Genomic DNA, 8,725 nt, shown 5'->3' with positions numbered 1-8,725 from the left:
ATGGCCCACAGGCCCAGCCGCTCTGCAGCATGTGGCATCCTCCAGGACTGGGGCACGAACCCACGTCCCCCGCACCGGCAGGCGGACTCCCAACCACTGCGCCACCAGGGAAGCCCTAGGGGGTTCCCTTTTATATGACTTTTTCTCTGGTTGCCTTTAGAATTCGCTTTATTTTTTAATGTTTGCTATTTTAATTAAATGCCTTGAGTTCATCTTGTTTGGGACTATCTGTGCTTCCTGTAGCCGGATATCTGTTTCCTTCTTCAGGTTTGGAGAGTGTTCAGCCACAATTTCATAAAATACATTTTTGATGCTCTTCTCTCTTCTCCTTCTGGGATCCTACCTAATGTAAATGTTGACATGCTTAATGTTATTCCAGACATGTCTAAAAGAAGAACTCACTTTGGATTAGAACAAATCTCAAATACTGAAGTCAAAACCATTCTTGTAAACAAGGACAATTTAATTAAATTGAGATCCAACTATATGCTATCTACAGGAGAAACCCTTTAGATTCAAAAATACAAACAGATTAAAAGTAAAAGGAAGGGAAAAAGATTTGTCATGCAAACTGCAACCATAAGAAGAGTGCACTGGCTACTTTAATATCAGACAAAATAGGCTTTAGTGTTAAAAATGTTCTAAAGATGTGGTGGCAGTTCTATACATCTTGAATATTCTAAAAAACATTGTACAGTTTATAAATGTATGGATTGTATTTTTACTAGTCACATATGATCCCTTTAAATGCATTAGGATTATATTGAAAATATTTACCCAAAGCAAAATAATTTAAATATCACCATGAGGCTATAAAGATGGCAACTGTCATCCACAGTCTAACATTTTTATATTCATCAAAACAACCCTATTATTTTACTCTTCTTTCTTCAGATGAAGAAACTAAGTGATTTTCCTGAGATCAGTTGACAATGAGAGACTTAGGACTAGCGTCTTAGAATTTGGACTTGGTTTATTTATATACTTAATTTTGACTTGACTGTCTACTATATGTAAAAAACTACTTGGAATTGAGGATTCAGTGGAAAATAAAAACTGAAATGGATCCTGTCTTCTTGGGTATTACAGTCCAGTGGGAATAAGGATAGTATTCTAATAACCACAACTGTGGTGAATATTATAAAGAGTGGGCTGGCAGTGCTGGGATAGAGTGAAAGTAATTTGACAGCAGAGGGAAGTCATAGAAGGCTTTCTTGTGACAATGGCAAGTGAGCTGAGTTCTGATGGAAGACCAGGCACAGGTAGGAAGGGGTGGAGAGAGTATCTCATGGAGTAGCATAGCAGCAGATATGTGGTTGGAGAGAGCAGAGTACACTTGACAAATAAAAAAGAGGCTTGTTTTGCTGGCCCATTGAGCTACCCAATAACTCAGAATGTAAGGTTGTTTTTAAAATGCAAAATTAGGTTTCCTTGGATATGAACTTGTTATTATAATTTGTTATTTCTTTGTAAGTATTGCTTTTGGGTTTAAAGCTTTTGAAGTAAATAATACTTGAATGATATCTTCTTTGAAATCCCACAGATTTGGTGTGGAATAGTTTTTATGAAAATATTAGACAATATTTCCATTTGTTATGGGAGATTACTATATTATATAAAAAGCATCAGTACAAAATCAGATATCCAAATTGTGAGAAAATTCTAGAGTTAGGCACTTTTATACTGCAAAATGGAGCAGCCCAAATTTTCATTCAATCTTTGATGTTCTTACCAGCATCTTATTTTAATATACATTTTCTTTATCGTTAGCCAGCAAATGTAGAGTAGCTAAAATACAACGTTAAAGACTCAGTGGTGCATATCTGATTGAATAACGAATAAACAAAATAAAGTGTTTCATTTTCCCTGAAACTGCAGGCCTTATTTTTGCAAAGACAGATCATGAAGGTAAAAAATAGGTCTATCTTGAGAATCTGTTTAATTTCTTTTTCCTGAATTTCTCTACTATTTTGTATGTTCCTGTCACTTTCTCTACCAAAAGTAGGGCGAGTCTAATGAACAAGTTGTGAAAGGACCTCTTCTGCATATTCTATCAATAGGGAACTGATTTGAAATGAGGGAAAGTATAGAAAGTTTGTAAATGGATTACCTTATGTAGTCCCTAAGCAGAAGAAACTAGACCTTTGTCTTTTGACGTCTAACATGTAGACCAAGGTAGAAATATCCATGGCAGCATTGATCTGTAGACCTATTTGTTGAGTCCACGACATGATTTAGAATTTTTAAAATTAGTTTATCAACATTTGAAACTTAGGTGTTACTTATATAAAAGGTTTGTCTTCTCATAAAAATACCAGACAATTTGGTAGCACTGGGTCCACAATAATTAACTGGAATGGCAATTGTGCCTTTTAAAAATCAGTGAACTCTCTAGTTTGTCACCATCTCCATCTGGCCTTCTTCATTTATTTACATCACTTGCTAAGCACCTTTAGGCATTTGATTATTTTAGCACCTGTATTACTGTTCTTTGTGTGCAAGAAAGCAGAACTGAACATGTTAAGAACTCTTAAGAGGATGATATTTTTACTCAACTTGCAAGCTAGCAAGTTAGGCTTGCTGCAGTTTTACACATGCTGGCAGAAGACATGAGACTCTTGGGTCAAAGACAAAGGACTTTATTAATAGCAGTAGCTAGAGTATCAGCATTTTCTTTTACCAGTTCTGTGAACCCAAATTCCTACAGCATGATTTGTGTATGATATTGAATAAAATCTGACCTACATACAGATTCTGTTTTCATGCATTCCAGATCAGGAACAAATCTTTATGGCTGAAAGAAATTTTAGAATTTTGAGTGGTTAGAATGTTGAGGACTAATTGAATGTAGATTTGTTATTAGATTAGTATTTTATTAGGTATATATATCTATGTGAAATTTATATGTATATTTTTATCAAATTAAGGTGATTTTAAATTTTTAAATTTTGAGATAATTTTAGATTAATGGAAGAATTGCAAAAGTAATAGTTTCTGAAACTTTTCACCCAGCTTCCCCTTATGTTAACATCTTATATAATCACGACTCTATCAAAGATAAGAAATTAACCATGGTATGATATTATTAGATAAACTACAAAATTTATTCAGATTTCACCAGATATTTCGTTTATTTTTGTTTTTCTAGTTCAGGATCCAGCCCAGCATCTCATATTGCAAATAGTTATCATGTTTCCCTAGTCTCCTCCAATGTATAAGAGTTTCTCAGTCTTTCTTTGTATTTTATGGTCTTGACCCTTGTGAAGAGGATTGGTCACTATATTATAGAACACCTTTTCTTTTTTTCCTCCCCCCCTCCCTCCCTCCCTCCCTTTCTTCCTTCTCTTTTTCTGCTTTTGGTATCAGGGTGATGCTGGCCTTGTAGAATAAGTTTGGACTTATTTGGATTTCTTCCTCTGCAGTTTTTTGGAATAGTTTGAGAAAAAATATTTAAATAAGTCATCACATAAATATAAATGAGAGGAAGAAACCCTTTGTGATCCAATGACAGATGCTGAAAATGCATTTGATAATCTTTAAGTTAACTAAATTGATTTAATTCCTAATTAAAACTCTTATTAACCTGGAAATAAACTGTTGATGAAACCCTAGATTCTCAACATTACATATTTTACTCAATAGTTACTTGGAGATGAATTAATGTTAGTTACAAGTTATTAAATATAAAAATTTAAATCACAAAGGTACCAGAAATATGTACTGAGATATTTGTATAATTTGGGAAACATGATGTCAAAAGTAGTAACAAAAAAATTTAAATGATTTTGACTATATGACAATTTAATTCTTTACCACCAAATATAAAGAAACAAAATACAGGTATTATCAAAGTAAGTTAACCACTACACTGAAAAAAAATGCTTGCAACATATATGGTAAGAATATCCATTAATAAAAAATGATTTCTTACAAACTAATGAACAAAAGATGAATTCAACAGCTGACTAGTAGAAATTTGTGAAAACACATTTAACAGGAATGTAAGTGTCCAAATAAGTATGGAAATATGTTCAAATTAATAGAATTAATCTTCAAATTAGAGCCACATTTTTGTCCATCAGGGAATATGAGAAAACATTAATTTCAATGTATAGATTTAGTAACAGCGTAGGGAAGCCACTTTCACGCACTGAAGTGGGAATGTTATTTGGTCTGACTTTGAGTATATTTTGACAACTATCAAAACCTCTGAAACAACCTAACAAGTTCATTTCTAATTTTCCCCCCAAGCAAACAATTGTACAAGTTTACAAAATTATATAAACAAATACCTTTATTGTAATGTCTTATTTATAATAACAGAAAGGGTGTGTGTATTGCTCTGTGAAACCACTTAAATACATATAATATGAAGATTAGTAAAATAAACTATGTAAAATACCAGGTAACCATTAAACTATTTATTGATAGAAAGATACACAAGAAGTTAAGTGAAAATATCAGCTTATATCACTATATGCCTATGTATGTGTGTGTGTGTGTGTGTGTGTGTGTGTGTGTGTGTGTGTATAAACTCTTCTCTAAATAAACGTCAAAACGTTGGCAGTAGTTTTCTCTGATGGTAGCATTATGAAAACTTTTGCATTTATTTTGTTGTTTTAAAGTTATTTAAAACAATAGTTTATTTTTTAAAGTTAATTTTCTTAAATTTTAGTGGTATGGTTGATTTACAGTGTTGTGTTAGTTTCAGGTGTGCAGTAAAGTGAATGTTATACATATGCAAATATCCACTCTTTTTTTTTTAAGATTCTTTTCCCATGTAGGCCATTACAGAGTATTGAGTAGAGTTCCTTGTGCTATACAGTAGGTTATTATTAGTTATCTATTTATATATAGTAGTGTGTATATGTCAGTCCCAGTCTCCCAATTTATCCCTCTCTCCCCCCAATCCCCTCATAACCGTAAGTTTGTTTTCTACATCCATCACTCTACTTCTGTTTTGTAAATAAGTTCATTTGTATCCCCTCCTTTTTTAGATTCCACATATAAGTGATATCATGTGATATTTGTCTTTCTGTGTCTAACTTACTTCACTCAGGATGACAATCTCAAGGTCCATCCATGTTGCTGCAAATGGCATTATTTTGTCCTTTTTTATGGCTGAGTAATATTCCATTGTATATATGTACTACATCTTCTTTGTCTAGTTCTCTGTTGATGGACATTTAGGTTGTTTCCATGACCTGGCTATTGTAAATAGTGCTGCAATGAACATTGGGGTGCATGTATCTTTTTTTGAATTGTGGTTTTCTCTGGATATATGCCCAGGGGTGGGATTTCTGGGTCATATGGTAGTTCTACTTTTAGTTTTTTAAGGAACCTCCATACTGTTCTCCGTAGTGGCCATACCAGTTTACATTCCCACCAACAGTGTAGGAAGGTTCCCTTTTCTCCACAGCCTCTCCAGCATTTATTGTTTGTAGATTTTTGATGGTGGCCATTCTGACCAGTGTGGGGTGATACCTTATTGTAGTTTTGATTTGCATTTCTCTAATAATTAATGATGTTGAGAATCTTTTCATGTGCTTTTTGGCCATCTGTGTGTCTTTGGAGAAATGTCTATTTAGATCTCTCCCCAAGTTTTGATTGGGTTATTTGTTTTTTTTGTTTTTGTTTTTTGATATTGAACTGCATGAGTGTTTGTATATTCTAGAGCTTAATCCCTTGTTGGTTGCTTCCTTTGCAAATATTTTCTTCCATTCTGAGGGTTGTCTTTTTGTTTTGCTTATGGTTTCCTTTGCTGTACAAAAGCTTTTATTTATTATTTATTTATTTACTTGCGGTATGCGGGCCTCTCACTGTTGTGGCCTCTCCCGTTGCGGAGCACAGGCTCTGGATGCACAGGCTCAGCAGCCATGGCTCACAGGCCCAGCTGCTCCGCGGCATGTGGGATCTTCCCGGACTGGGGCACGAACCGGTGGCCCCTGCATCGGCAGGCGGACTCTCAACCACTGCGCCACCAGGCAAGTCCTACAAAAGCTTTTAAGTTTAATTAGTTACCATTTATTTATTTTTGTTTTTATTTTCGTTACTCTAGGAGGTGGATAAAAAAGCTCTTGCTGAGATTTATGTCAAAGAGTGTTCTGCCTATGTTTTTTTCTAAGAGTTTTATAGTGTCTGGCCTTACATTTATGTCTTTAATCCACTTTGAGTTTATTTTTGTGTGTGGTGTTAGGGAGTGTTCTAATTTCATTCTTTTACATGTAGCTGTCCAGTTTTCCCAGCACCACTTACTGACGAGACTGTCTTTTTTCTGTTGTATATTCTTGCCTACTTTGTCATAGATTAGGTGACCATAGGTGTGTGGGTTTATCTCTGGACTTTCTATCCTGTACCTGTGATCTATATTTCTGTTTTTGTGCCAGTGCCATACTGTCTTGATTACTTTAGCTTTGTAGTATAGTCTGAAGTCAGGGAGCCTGATTCCTCCAGGTCCATTCTTCTTTCTCAAGATTGGTTTGGCTATTCAGGGTCTTTTGTGCTTCCATACAAATTGTAAATTTTTTTTTTCTAATTCTGTGAAAAATGCTATTGGTAATTTGATAGGGATTACATTGATTCTGTAGATTGCTTTGGGTAGTATAGTCATTTTCACAATATTGATTCTTCCAATCTAAGAACATGGTATATCTCTCCATCTGTTTGTGTCATCTTTGATTTCTTTCATCAGTATCTTATAGTTTTCTGGGTACAGGTGTTTTGCCTCCTTAGGTAGGTTTATTCCTAGGTATTTTATTCTTTTTGTTGTGATGGTAAATGGGATTGTTTCCTTAATTTCTCTTTCTGATCTTTTGTTGTTTGTCTCCATTTTAAATATTTTTTACTATAGGCATAATTTTATCATACAATAAAATAATATTTAAAAATAATTTTGGTTTCTATCAACAGTTCACTAAGCCTTCTAGCATGAGAATAATCTTTGCACTATTGTTATTTTTATTGTAATGGATATATTTACAGTTGATCTCATTATTTGCTGTGGTCATATTTTATAAAAAGTGTTTGCAAACACTGAATGAATACTCAATCATTGCTCCTAGGAGAAATATGGGAGTAAGTTCTTGTGAGCTTCTGCTCGCAACATTTTCATCAAATAATCAATACATATCATTGCTTTATGTATGTTTCTATATAAAAATACCTAATTTTTTAAAAAACATCTTTATTGGAGTATAATTGCTTTACAATGGTATGTTAGTTTCTGCTTTATAACAAAGTGAGTCAGCTATACATATACATATACATATATCCCCATATCTCCTCCCTCTTGCATCTCCCTCCCACCCTCCCTATCCCACCTTTGTACTAGGTGGTCACAAAGTACCAAGCTGATCTCCCTGCTGCTTCCCATTAGCTATCTATTTTATATTTGGTAGTGTATATATGTCCATGCCACTCTCTCACTTCGTCCCAGCTTACGTTTCCCCCTCCCCGTGTCCTCAAGTCCATTCTCTACATCTGTGTCTTTATTCCTGTCCTGTCCCTAATTTAATATATATTGTTGTTTCATTAACATTGAACTCCCTGGCTATAGAACTATAACTCATGTCTTTATGAAGCTTATTTAACACACTTATTTTCTCTGTAAGGCATATAAGAGCCTTCTTGTGCTTAGGAGCACCAGACGACACTTCAGCATATGCTTGGAAGGCATTTTAAGACGCAATATCAGGGTGTTTTGAGCAATGCTGCAGCTGGGAGACCTGACGCTGACAACAAGACGCTTGAATTAGCTTTAGCAGAAGAGAAATGGAGGAACAACAGAACATTAAGGATGATTCGGGAAGACCCAAGACGATGGAGAACTTGCCTTCTCCCTACACTATTTTCCAAGGAGAGGTTGCTATGGTGACAGACTATGGAGACTTTATCAAAATCCCAGGCTGTCAGGAGCATGGAGCTCACATGTCATCCTGTCACGTGGATAAGCCCGCTGAGAGAGTAGATGTTGGAGACAAAGTGTGGGTGAAGCTTATTGGCTGAGAGATGAAAAATGATAGGATAAAAATATTCCTCTCCATGAAAGTTGTCAACCAAGGGACTGGGAAGGACCTTGACCCCAACAGTGTTATCACTGAGCAAGAAGAGAGGTGGCCTTCCAGGATTACACTGGGCAGAAGATCACCCTTGAGGCTGTCCTGAACACTACCTGCAAGAAGTGTGGCTGTAAAGGCCACTTTGCGAAGGATTATTTCATGCAACCAGGTGGGACCAAGTACTCTCTGATACCTGATGAGGAAGAGGAGAAGGAAGAGGCAAAGTTATCAGAGTTTGAAAAGCCTGACCCCATGAGAAATTCTTCTAGAAAAAGAAAGAAAAGCAAAAAAAGAAACATATAGACAGAAAGTTATCTGACTCTGACAGCTCAGACTCTGAGAATGATACAGGCAAGAGGGCAAGGCATGCGTCAAAAGACAGCAAGGCAGCAAAGAAGAAGAAAAAGAAGCACAAAAAGTACAGTGAAGGAGAGTGGAAAGAGTAGAGGGGTTGGTTGAGAGAAGGAAGCAGGAGCCTTGGTCCTTGAAGCCCTGGCTCCTGGAAAGACTCAGTCGTGAGAATATGGCCTCCCACCCCATTGACTTCTCTCCCATGGGAGATGGCTTCCCTTCGTGCCACAGGCAGGTTTCGGAGATAGCTATCAAAAGCATCTGCCTGAACGAGTTGTTTCCTTATCACTCCTCGTCCCTTTGCAAGTGACCCCTGC

At 35.8% G+C, this 8,725-nt stretch overlaps 1 pseudogene; it reads left to right on the top strand.

Moving 5' to 3' along the window:
- Positions 1–7,803: 7,803 nt before the first annotated feature.
- LOC103086837 (nucleolar protein of 40 kDa pseudogene) lies at positions 7,804–8,503 on the top strand (annotated as a pseudogene).
- Positions 8,504–8,725: the final 222 nt, after the last annotated feature.

The sequence above is a fragment of the Lipotes vexillifer genome, unplaced genomic scaffold, assembly GCF_000442215.2.
Source record: "Lipotes vexillifer unplaced genomic scaffold, Lipotes_vexillifer_v1.1 scaffold1361, whole genome shotgun sequence".
In the NCBI taxonomy this organism is placed as follows: Eukaryota; Metazoa; Chordata; class Mammalia; order Artiodactyla; family Lipotidae; genus Lipotes; species Lipotes vexillifer.
This window is presented reverse-complemented; position numbering and strand designations above follow the sequence as displayed.